The sequence below is a fragment of the Hyposmocoma kahamanoa genome, unplaced genomic scaffold (genome assembly GCF_003589595.1).
Source record: "Hyposmocoma kahamanoa isolate Upper Pololo Valley unplaced genomic scaffold, ASM358959v1 114, whole genome shotgun sequence".
NCBI lineage: Eukaryota > Metazoa > Arthropoda > Insecta > Lepidoptera > Cosmopterigidae > Hyposmocoma > Hyposmocoma kahamanoa.
In genome coordinates, this window is record NW_020653383.1 from 2,277,270 (window position 1) to 2,290,207 (window position 12,938).

Below are 12,938 nucleotides of genomic sequence, written 5' to 3' on the forward strand. Positions count from 1 at the left end.
AAATAAATAAATAGATATGGTACATATTTAAGCATCAATAAATTTTTAGTGGTAAGATAAAACGTCAAAACAATCAGTAGGTAGGACATACCAATAATAATATTTTATTAAAATTATAGGTAATAAGGTTTGGACAAGATTTTTCATATTGTTATTATATAAATAAACCATAAATGAAACCATATTAATCAATCTATCCAAGATGGTAACCTATATCACAAACTCGAATTTTTTTTTCCGAAATAACGTTTGTTTAAATTTTCATTACACCGAAAACCGAATTATAACGAAACCGTTGTTTTTCAGGATATGTTGGATGTTTATCGCAAAGACATGCTTAGGTTCGGTTAGATTAGGCCAAGTTAGGTTTAAAAGAAAAATCATTTTCCTCTCAAAATTACATTCGAGGTTATGAAAATTCGAGCAAACGTTATTTCTGGAAAAGATCATTTCGGACTACTGATAGGTAGCCATCTAAGAATGAATGAATTAATAAGTTATTATAATACTGTATACAAATCGAAATAAGACAAACATAAATGTTAAGTCTTACGTGCATTGTTGTCGTTTAGATTAAATCTGTATTTTGTTGTTTTTTGCTTTTTAAACTTTTTGTGGTATTTGAAGTTGGATGAATTTTTCAAGTTTAATTAAATTTTTATTGAATTGATATTCAATTATTTTTTGTGAAATTACTCCTTTTTATAATTTTTTAGATTTTTAAAGTTTGTTTTCTACTTAACGTTCGCTATGGTTATAACAGATTCCGAATTTTATTATTACTGTAAAATTAAAACTTATTTGTTATGCTGATATAAAAAAATAGTATCAAACAGAGGTTTTTACTGTTACTGACGAGAAAGTTTTAAACGGGACACCGAAGGTTGCCCCAATGGTACCCCATTTATCTCATTTCTGAACCTCAATATGTCAACGTAGTTTATATTGTTTACGTACTTGCTCGTTGTAATTGTAGTTGTTGTTGTAGTAAGAAATTCCAAATTATCAATTATGAGAAATGAAGCAATTTGTGAACAGGCGATGATAACAACTTCTAATCTAAGTAGTGAGTGTAATTACTAATCTAGAGTGTGCACTCTCTTCTGCGTAAAAGTTGGAAATAATTAAACAAAAAATAATTACACTGCAAATTATAGTAAATCTCGTCCGAAAAGTAGGTTGTCATGTACGCTGAAGTAAAATTAGGTGCCGGTTGGAACCGTTAACAATAAAAATAAAAATTTTGGAAGCCATTAGTAAATATTTCGTTATTTCATGTTACCACGCTGCTAAGTCTAAAAAACAAGATTCAAAGTTGTCACGAAAGGCAATGTTCATGGTACAAAAAAATAAACTCAGTATTCCACAAACTGTTATGATTACCAGTTATCAATTTAGTAGCAGTAGAGTAAGCCATGTGTATGTTCATCCAAAGAAGTATTGCCACCTTACCTAATTCTGCCGTCAAGCAGAATGTGAGCATTACCGCGTTTCGGTTTTAAAGGGTTAAGGGTGCTGATGAAACTACAGACAAATGTGCCTTATCAACTTATGTCTCAGGGTGACGGGCGCAGTGACACTGCCCGTCAGATCTTTGTAATTTAAAGCACTGAATGGCACTGCAACTGGCGCACGACGTATTCGTCCTGTCACATGATATCATAAAAAAGTCCTACGGTGCGGAGGGGCGACCGCCGTAGTTTATATAATAAAATAAGTAATGCAACTCGAACTTTGATGCGCGAATGCCTAAACTTCGCTGCCTTTGGGAGCGAAGTAAATACTGCACGTAACCTTCGTTAATTACAGTATTTACTCATTGATATTTTTATACCAGCATCGCGCATTTGTGTCTCGCTTAAAAGAAACTTGCATTGACTGGCACTGACTCCAAAATAAATAATTAGATATTACACATATTTAATTATCAATATTTTTTAGTAGTAAGATAAAAGTTCAAACCGATCAGTAGGTCATTTTAACCATATTTTATTAAAATTATAAGTAATAGCTTTGGTCAAAAATTGTCACGTTATAATTGTATAAATTTAGTGTTCGATAGAGTGCAGCACGACAAACTTATTGAGGTTCTCAGTAACATAGGACTTGATTCCAAATATTTGGATTTCATTAGTAATCATAATAAAAAGACCATGAACTGACAGTAGAGGTAGACATCATGCGGGGAGTCAGGTAAGGATGCTTACTGTACCCCACTGCTATTTAATATATATGCGGAAACAATATTTGCAGAAGCCTTGGAAAACGCTGAGGAAGGCATCATAGCAAAAGGCCACGCGCTGAACAACATACGATATGCTGACGATACGACATTACTGAATTTGCTTCGGCGTGTTGATAGCGTTAGTGCAAGTTACTGTCTCAGCATAAACTTAAAAAAGAGGAAGATCATGATAGTTGACAGATCACAACATCTTACAACAAAAGATCTGGTTGTAAGAAATCAAGTAGTCCACTCTTACAAATACCTTGGCTACATTGTAAAAGACCAATATGATCATAGCGTAGAGATAGAAAATCGGATAGAGCAAACACGTAACGCATTTCTAAAGTTGATTCATCTATTCTGCAATCGAACCTTGAAGATCTCTAGCAGGGTGCGTTAGAAGATTTTGGAATGTGGGTCTACAGAAGAATTTTAAATACATCGTGGACGGATAGAGTGTCCAATGAAAGAGTATTGCAGATGGTGAACAAGAAATTAGAGGTCTTGAGTACTGTCAAAAAATGCAAACTACAGTACTTTGGTCATATAATGCGTAATAATAAACACGACCTACTCCGACTAATAATGCTAGGGAAGGTACAGGGAAAGCGACCACCTGGAAGAAGGCGTTCTTCGTGGCTTAAGAATCTTCGGACATGGTTCAACCTAAGCACAAAAACCTTGTTCAGTGCAGCTGTCTCTAAAATACCGATAGCCCTAATGATAGCCGACCTCCGGTAGGAGATTGCGCCTCAAGGAGAAGAAGAATTGTTGATAGATTGATGAATAAATAATTAGAATACTGTGTACAAAACGAAATAAGACAAAAATAAATTCAAAATATTACGTGCATTGTAGTCGTTTGGATAAAATCTATATTTTGTAATTTTTGGCTTTTTAGTGTAGCGACTTTTTTCAAACAACAATAAACACGTGTATTATTTGATGTAATTGTTTAAAATGTTTTAATTCTATAGTAAATGGCACGTGCTAGGCAACGCGAGTGCACCGCGAGATTATGCGAATGCGTGCGTCCATCATTGCATCACCATCACAAAGCGTCTATTCATAATGCACGGCAAGCGTGCACACATACAAGCCGCGCTGCTACAACTCCCTTCGTGGCCGACTGGTTACCATGCTGGTCTGCCACGCAAAGGTTCTGGGTTGGACTCACGGGCCGGGAGAAATATTTATATCGCCCATATCATGGGTTCCCCAATTTTTTGCTCACCACCCATTTAGGCAAGATAAAAACTTTAAATGCTCGCCACCTTAAAAAATAATAGAAAACACATATTTGTTGTATTAACTTAACATCTATAATCACAACGAAAAGAATCATATACATGTAGTGTAGTTTATATAGACAATTAATAATAATAAACTCATTTACTGGCCTTGAAAACAGTGATACATTTTATAATAAAATCAGAGACAGTGTTAATTAACAAGACAAAACGGTTTATGACTCAGCGGTCGCAGGAAATGACCTTGTTGAAGTATTGTAATTAAATATTTATTGTTGGACATCGAAACTAAAAGTAGATATCGTAAATAATATATTTTATTTTAAAACATGGGAACTTAGAATAAGTAACCCTATCAATATCAATACATTCCATAATATCAGTATCATACAGTATTAATTCAGGTTTTTTTTAATGCAGCCCCTGGACAGCATCAGCGCCTCCTAATTGCTTCCGAGGCCCCTACCGCCTCCCTAAGACTCTTAAGCGCTCCACTGGGAGAGACCACAAGAGACCACTTTGGGAAACTATGGCCTACATTTATTTATTTGGTGAGTTTGGGTGTAATTTGTGTTTGTCTATGTGTGTGGCCATGGCACCCGCGACACAGAGATTTCCCCAGTGCGGGGCTATGAGTATGTGCGCTATAAAATAAATATATTAAAATCTAAGAAAAACATTTATATAGAGTTACACTAGTTGTCGCAATATATTATGCTACCTAGTACCTTTGCGCTGTTATAAGGCAACCTACACGATACACAGTTCCGCCCTTAATCTTGAATGTTCACGTAACCTATTTAATTAGGTTAATCAAGACGTGATCCTCTTTTACGTGAATAATGAAGGTGTACATTACGCAGCATAACAATTACGCGTATAGTTATAAATTCATAAATAATAAAAATTCATAAGTGTTTATTTGAAAATAAATGGAATTTATTGTTATGCTTAAAACTTATGTTCATTTTTCTATTAAAGTTTTATTTTTCTATTTATTTATTATATTTCAAATTATGTGCAGTTTAGTTTAGTAATAATCACTGGATTTCTGAAGGTAAAACAACATTGTGATAACTCCATGACAAAGAACGTAAACAAAACCTTACGAAGCAGAAATCTCCTGTCATACATTTTCTAGAGGATACTCATGCCCACCTGTGAAATATCAAACCATGATTGATGGAATTGGGTTACTTCCATAATATACCAATTTCATAGAACATGGAGCATGAATTTCACGTCGAAATAGAAGTGTCACAATGAAACATAAATGATGCCGACGAGCAATTCGCATGCACGAAGTGTAACTAAGTGCGTATTTACACGGCGTATTTTATACACGCAGACGACGTGCGTTTATTGCTCCGTATAGGTTCAAAAAGCAGATTGTTGCATATGCTAAGCAGTAATGTGAGCATTACTGCGTTCAGGTGTTGCAAGATAAGGGTGCTGATTAAATTACAGGCACATGGAACTTGTCAACTTATGTCTTAGGGTGACAGACGCAGTGGCGGTGCCCCTCAGATCTTTATGATTTTAAGCTATGAGTGGCACCACTACTATTAAAGACAAACGTGTCACTTACCATCTGGCGCACGACTTGTTCGTCCTTTCACTTGGCATCATAATAAAAAATTATATCGATTGAAAAGCGCCTACAAAGCTATACAAACGTGCGCGAGAAGCGCATTAGAAGCTCATCTCTATCGCGTTTTACGCGCATTTGTATCGATTCATGGACTATGTACAATGAACTATGTTTTACCAATTTTTGAAACATTGTATTAAAAGGACTACATGAAACAAATCATGTATATGTGAAATTGTATAACTCTCCTATTTAAGAGTCTACACTACCTCAAATGGCTTTCGTTGATTCCGCATAACACTGAAAGTGTTGAATTAATCACTTCGAAAAAAATATATAGTAAAATTGAGAATACTCACTGATGACAACATGGTGTAAAACACGATTCCTAAACATTTTTACTATAGAAAAAAATCACAAACTTACCTCGAAAATTTACAAGAAAACCACAGTAAAATAGGTACTTTACGTCTCTGGAAAGCTATAAAGCTATAATTACATATTCTTGTTCAGTTTTTTTTTCTGCTTCGATTGGTCTGGGTCTCATATCTCTAAAATGAAAAATTAGCTCTGGACAGCTAACTTTTAACGCTTTTTTCTGATTAAGGAATTTTGAAACGATTTAACCCACATAAAATCCAGTGTGTTTTTGCGAAATGTGTGTTACATCAAGAAGACGTAATTACATTTTTCTGTGCCTCTGATTACAGCATTTTTGCGTTTCCTAATATTAAAATTGTACCACTTACAGCATTTACTTGGGTGTTGTTAAATACGAACGATGTGATTTACAGCGTTTTAAAGGTCCGAGTTTTAACAGTGCAATGAGTGTTACGATATTTAAAAACAAGTACAAACTTCTCCTTACGTCATTTTATCCTTCCCTCGCTTAATGTCACCGCGACTTACAGCAATCTTTAGTGAGTACGTATGCAGCAGTGAGGGTACTTGCGTGTGTTGTCCGAGGTTTTTATAGCAAAATCGAAAGTATTTTTTCAATTATTATTGCAAATATTTTTTCTTTTCCTTATTTTATTTTGTAACTATATTATATATATTTATTCAGACCATAAGAGTCAGAAATTAATGAACTACGTGGGACTCGTAAATACGATGCATTTAAATTATAGTGAAATTTACTCAAATCACCATGATTAAAGCGATTTTATTCGACTGAGAAATCCTACAAAGTTCAAAGTTATTGTGATATGTAGATATGTAAATATGTTTAGGTGATTATTATTCACTAAGTCACTAAAACGAATTTAGATACAATATCGCAAACAAGCCATTTTCTGACGCCCACGTTTAGAAACCCTGAGAAAAAATTATTCAAAGTATCTACTGAAATGATCATAGAAAATGCGTACTTTCAAAAAGACCAATTATGTAGAAGCTGGTTACCACCCGAAAATATCAATGATGTACAACCGGGTTGCAGTTCATGGAATATGACAAAGAATTACGACACTATTTAGAAGGTTTTAATTTCGAAGTCCTATAGTTGCTTATTGGATGCATTCATTCATAGTTTGGTTTTAATTTAAATTATAATCATGATAAAATGTTTCTATATTTTTACTATTAGGTCCGAAAGGTCATTACCCAGTGCCTACGAGGAATACGGATGGTTTAATTATTCTTGAATTTATACTAACACGAAATAATTTTAAATCTTTAACACACATGTTATCTACAGATTTTTTTTTTCTTGTAGGCACCAGGCAATAAACTAAAATAGAAAATATAAGAACAGAAAATGAAAAACTAATAATCAAGAGTGAGATTAGTTGTTGATTATTATTATTTTATTATGGAATTTAAGGAATTTATAATTCATCAGTTCTAAGAACGATGTAATATGGCACACATAGTGTCAATGATTTTATTTTATTGTGTTAAATCTCCAATATTTTAATTCGATTTGTTTCATTGTACTCAATTGTGAGCAAAGTCTTTTTCACAAATAGTGGTTCTTTTTAATAATAAACATTTTAAAAGCCATGTAAATTGCATGTGATTTTCACTACACCATTTTAATGTTACCTGCTTTGGTTTAAAAAATACTCTTACAGCAGTATTGAATTTCGTACATCTTCAAGAAGTTAACATTTAAACACCAAAAATGTGTTAACCAAATTAACTTGAAAGTTACAGCATTCTTTGGGGTTAAAATCTGAAAATCAAATTGTCGTAACCATTGACTTACAATTATAGTCGTAACCCACATAATCGTCATTAGGAGTAGGACTATTTCAAATCCGAGTTTATTGTTAAGAAGTCCTATTTTTTAAAGGTTTATTTGCTACATTTGGCACAAAAAACTCGAACCGTTTCAGAGCTATGATTTTTTTCGTTTTTGCAATTTTTGTTTTGGCTCCAGTGAAAAGTTGAGTTTTTGAGTTTTATAGCATTATCGCTTTCCAGTGACGATATACCAATGATGTTTTTTTTATATAAATTTATAAATTGATTTGATATTTTATTTTTAGTGCAAAGCGTAACTATTATACTTTTTAACCGACTTCAACAAAAGGAGGAGGTTCTCAATTCGACTGTGCCTTTTTTTCTTTTTTTTTTGTATGTATGTTACGCGAAAACTCATTTATGAACGACATTTGTGAACCGATTTTGATGATTCTTTTTTTTTATTGGAAAGAGAATACCTCAGAATTGGCCCCATTTAAATTTGAAGATACACCACTTCTAAGGGTGGGAAAATAGGGGATGAATGACTCATGAGGTTTTTTTAGTACTCTGTACTGATTTATCGCTTATCAAATTCTTACTTCTCGTTGCAATGGATTGTCAAATGCAATACATTATAGTTTGTATTATTTCTCAGTTGCTCGTTGTACCACAATACCATACTAAGAAACTCCAAGTAATTACTACGAGAAGTAAAGTAATTTGTGTAAATGAGTTGCCGTCAGCAACTCATCTTAGAAGTGGCTAAGTTGTTAATGTTTTTGTTTTTGTCATTCTAAGTGCTCATCTAGAGTGTTTACTGTTCAACATAAGAGTTTAAGTAGAAAATCTTTATTACTTCATACTGTTTCGGCTGAGAGCAGTATACAAATTTTAGAAGTATATAAAGTAAATAGCTTAGAATAATAACGCATAGAATGATAGTTTCATATCAAACGAACTGTCACAAGTAAGGCAAAAATAAAATTCATGTAGGCTTGTTTTAGTAGTACATTAATTAACGGTTTTAGTGAATATTTATATAAAAAAACAAGTTGAAACGCGTTACTTCCTTGTGGAATGTGATGTTAGTATCTATTTTATGTTTGTCTGACGTATTTTTACACTCATTTACCGCACATTTCGTCATTTTCTTTTAGCTAATATTCTGGAGCTGTTCGAGGTGCAAGTTGACCTTGAGCACTGAAGCCCCCCCCCCCTCTCTCGTTTAGGCCATTTGGGAGCGCTTCAATTTGCCTCACTTAGCGTGTGCGGGCTAGGTTTCTATACGTTATTATTCTAAGGTAAATAGTATATTCGTTTTTTTCATGTCTCCAAGCGGCTTAGTAAAAAAAACACTCTTGGTTGCTGAAATACCTCTGAAATTTCCGCCGCCAAGCAGTGATGTGATAAGTCAACTTATGTCTCACAGTGACAGGCAAAGTGGCAGTGTCCCTCAGATCTTTGCGGTTTAAAGCTCTGAGTGGCACAGCAACTGCTATGGACAGACGTGTCACTTACACTGCTACCAGATTGACTGCATGTTGTAGTGAATGCGTGAAGTTGTTATCAACTTCACGCAGTCGAGGTGTCGGATAACGCCTTCACGCATTCAAGGCGCGTTCAAATTAGCCGCTATTAGCCGCGTTGCAGCAGAGCAACAGCCGCGCGGCGATCGCGCTGCAACCGCGCGGCGGCCGCGCGACTGTCGCGCTGCTGAAGTGCGACCAAATTTTTAGTGATGTTTTATCTTTTGACTCAGTTACACGATGGATTCTGACGAAGAAACGTTACTTTCACTTTTTTGTTAAAACTGAAGAAAAAAAATTAAAAAGAATACCAGAACGTATCAACGAGAATTATAGACGTTTTCGAGTTGTTTGGGAGTGCTTATTGAGAATATGTTTGTTAGTAGGTCAATGGAATGTGGCATTAATTTCTAAATTCAAGATGGTTGCCAAGAATTTTCAAAAAAATATTTTTGGTAATCCTTATGGGAATGGCATTTATATCTGAATACATGATGGCTAACACGACTTTTCTAAATGCAAGATGGCGGGCACGATTTCTCAAATAATGGCAAGTTGAGTATAGTTTTCGACATATTTGAGGGTGCTCATTACGAATATAGCACTTATAAATCCAAGATGGCGGACACGATTCTTTTTAAATGGATTTTGTTTAATTTATTATATAAATATCCTCCCAGAAAATAATAATGACATTGAGCTTGTTGTTGTTGTCGTTGTCGGTGTCGGTGTCGGTGTCGGTGTCGGTGTCGGTGTCGTTGTCGTTGTTGTTGTTGTTGTTGTTGTTGTTATTATTATTATTATTACAATAAAGACGTATTGAGGAATAATATTCGCACATGTGATTTCCTTTCTCTGACAAAATCAGCCCAATCTCCGCTCAATCTCAAGTTTCCAATCATTATAAGCGGATCCATTACGTAATAATGCTTTTATTTAAGGTTTTCTTCAAATCATTTCAAACTTATACATAACACTTACCGCTGAAAGACAGCCTGGATTTGTTATAAAAATTCGAGTCACAAAACTTGTAATATAGCATTAAATAATCTCAGTACAAAATACCTACTAAATAAATCAACCTTCAAAGTTCGTGGAATAACATCTATTTGCCAAGTTTTATTGAAATCGATTACTTAAAGTCCGCGAAACCAGATTCAATCCCTAGTTTGCAATCGTAAGAGGTGGAATGTTTTTTTCAAATTTAAATGGGACCACTACTGAGGTACCCTTTTTTTCAACAAAAAAATCATCAAAATCGGTTCACTAATCGCGTAACATACTTAGAAAAATAAAAATACAGTCTAATTGAGAACATCCTTTTTTGAAGTCAGTTAAAAACGTATATAAACCTGATAGAAAGTGGATAAGCACTGGCTTTGAACATTGGTGATAATTAATCAGTTAATAAGTAACAATCCTTAATATTTAATGGATGGACCGTCGTGAGAAGATCTAGAACCTTTTGTGCCTCAGATACCCCTAATTACCAATTCTGAACAAAGCAGTACCTTAGCAATTTTCATTCAATCATCCATATACCTATCTATTGGATTTATCTCCTATATACTGTCTATATATAAAGAGATTGGAGTGGATTTTGCTCTATCTAGAATATACTTGTATGTCACGTATATACCACGGGGAAATATCTTTTTCTTTTTATGATACAAAGTGATGGGACGAACAAGTCGTGCGCCTGGTGGCAAGCAACACGCCTGTCGATAACAAGTGCAATGCCACTCAGAGCTTTATATCGCAAAGATCTGTAATTTCACCAGCACCCTTACCCTTCAAAACTACTGATTATTACTTTTTGGCGGCAGAAATACGCAAGTACTTTCCTGGGGGAACTCTTTCACAACGAGCTTTACTGCTACTAAATAATAGAAATCATTTTTCTATTCTTTCGAAATTGGAAACCATACAGCGTTATATTAACAATAGCTACGAGACTTTAGCTATGAGAACACTGAGAATATCCTTAATGTAATAAAATAAATCTATGACATTTCAAGATGGATCACTGGATATACATATTTATTATGTCAGTAAAGCTCAGGCCACACAGACGCGGTACAGCGGGAAAAGCGTTCCGGGAGCGGTAATGCGGGAAGCGAATTCACACCGGGCCGTGCCACACGGCAGTCCCACGCGTAGTTCGCGGCGGGAGAGCGGCACGAAGACGGCCGGTGTGACATTCAAAAGCAACCGTATTTCATTTTCTACTTAGATTTTAAGAAAACAAGATATCGTTGTCCGATAGTGTTTAACGCAAAAGATTTCTTATTTTTTAAACAAACCTACGGGCTCTTGACCGTTGACTTTTTTAAAGTTTTTCGACCGCAGTCATGACCGCGTAAATGTAAATCAGAATCGTGAAATAAAAAAGTGTGTATAAATAATGAAATATACGCGAGTACAATAATGAATCAGAGACTGGTGGTGCAGTAAAACCTCTCAGATTATTGTCGATCGGAGAGTCTTAACTACCCATTGTTTTGCATACTTAATGCTCGCTCGGCCCTAACAAGCACTCGAGTATTTACTACTGCCTCCGCACTCTCGGATACGGTAAAATTCAATCCCTCTCATTATGAATAGACGAAAAGAAAATTTCTATTTGGTTAAAAACTACTGATCATCTAGACATTTTCATAATTACTTTATATCATTCTTATAAAAAAATTATTTTCAATAAACAAATCAAAATAAAAGTATTTATGGTCTTGTGTATAGCACGCAGTAAAGTTTAGTGGTAGAAATAAGTAAGGTACTTCCCTGGAGTTCTACTGCTACTAAAAAGTTAAAGGTTTCTATGTTTATTTAAATTTTTTTAACAATTTTTCTAATGCCGTAGGCCGTAAAAATAACAAAGTAATGTTATTCTATACTCCTTACATTTATCTAAAAGAATCCAAAATAATAATAATAACAAGGCACATACTCATAACCCCGCACTAAGGAAACCTTGTATCCCGGGTGCTATAGACACACACATAGACAATCACAAATTACACCCAAACTCACGAGAAAAAGAAATACTTATCATTTTCATTAATAATTACATCTCTAAAAATTCAAGCTACACGTAACGCGTACATCGTTCAATGACATAACAAAATTTTAACGTAAATATGTAAATAAATATTGTACATTGCTTAATAAAATTATATTTCAATTTTTATTTGAATTTTTATTGATGTTCAATTATTTTTTATGAAATTACTCCACTAGTTTGTTATAATTATTAATATAAAGATCGAACACCTAGAAAAAATTCCTTGGATCCAACCGAACCGACGTTTTCTAGCAAACCGTGCCAGACGCTATACTAATTAAGCATAAGCTTTTTTCTAAGTGTTCGCTCTTTGTATTAATAATCAGAAAATTATATTGTTTTATAAAATTAATACACAAATGGCTATATATATATATTATATAGTCATTCCTGGTGAACTTCTTTTAAGTATGACAATACCTGTAACAGAGAAGTTCTTAGAACAGGTCACTTTAAACACGATAAAAAGAATAGTTTTATAAATTGGTATCTTTGCAAGTCTACAAAATTAAATTTTCTCATTTGCCATTTCATTTACAATAATTTTGATAATTAAGGGTTTGCATTAAAATGATTCACATAATGGTTTTATCGAATGAAAAAATGTACTGACGTTCGCGAAAAATATGTCGAAAATCAATTACTTTTCATCTTCCTGTGTTCATTTTCGATATTCGAAACATTTTCAGTGACTTCCATATTTAATTAATACAAATAAACATAAAATATTGTCGAAATACAACGAGATCAAATAAAAAGAAAATTACAATTTCTGCGAAAGAAATGTATACTGTAAAATTAAAAATGCAAATGAGAATAACATATTTTTGCGAAACACGATCCTTTGAGGAAGAAAAACATACAATGTAACAAAATTAACAACCATAAAATATTTAAAGTTCCTACATACCTAAAATGCGACTTAAATATGTATTAAAAAAAACACTAATTTTTTAAAATTTTTACTCTTCACAAAAACCATTCCTGTCTTTTCACAGGCTTATATCATATAATACACATAATAAAGCTACATGTGATTATACGTCAATAGTGCTTTTAATACATGAAAGTATTGAAAACAATACGAACTACA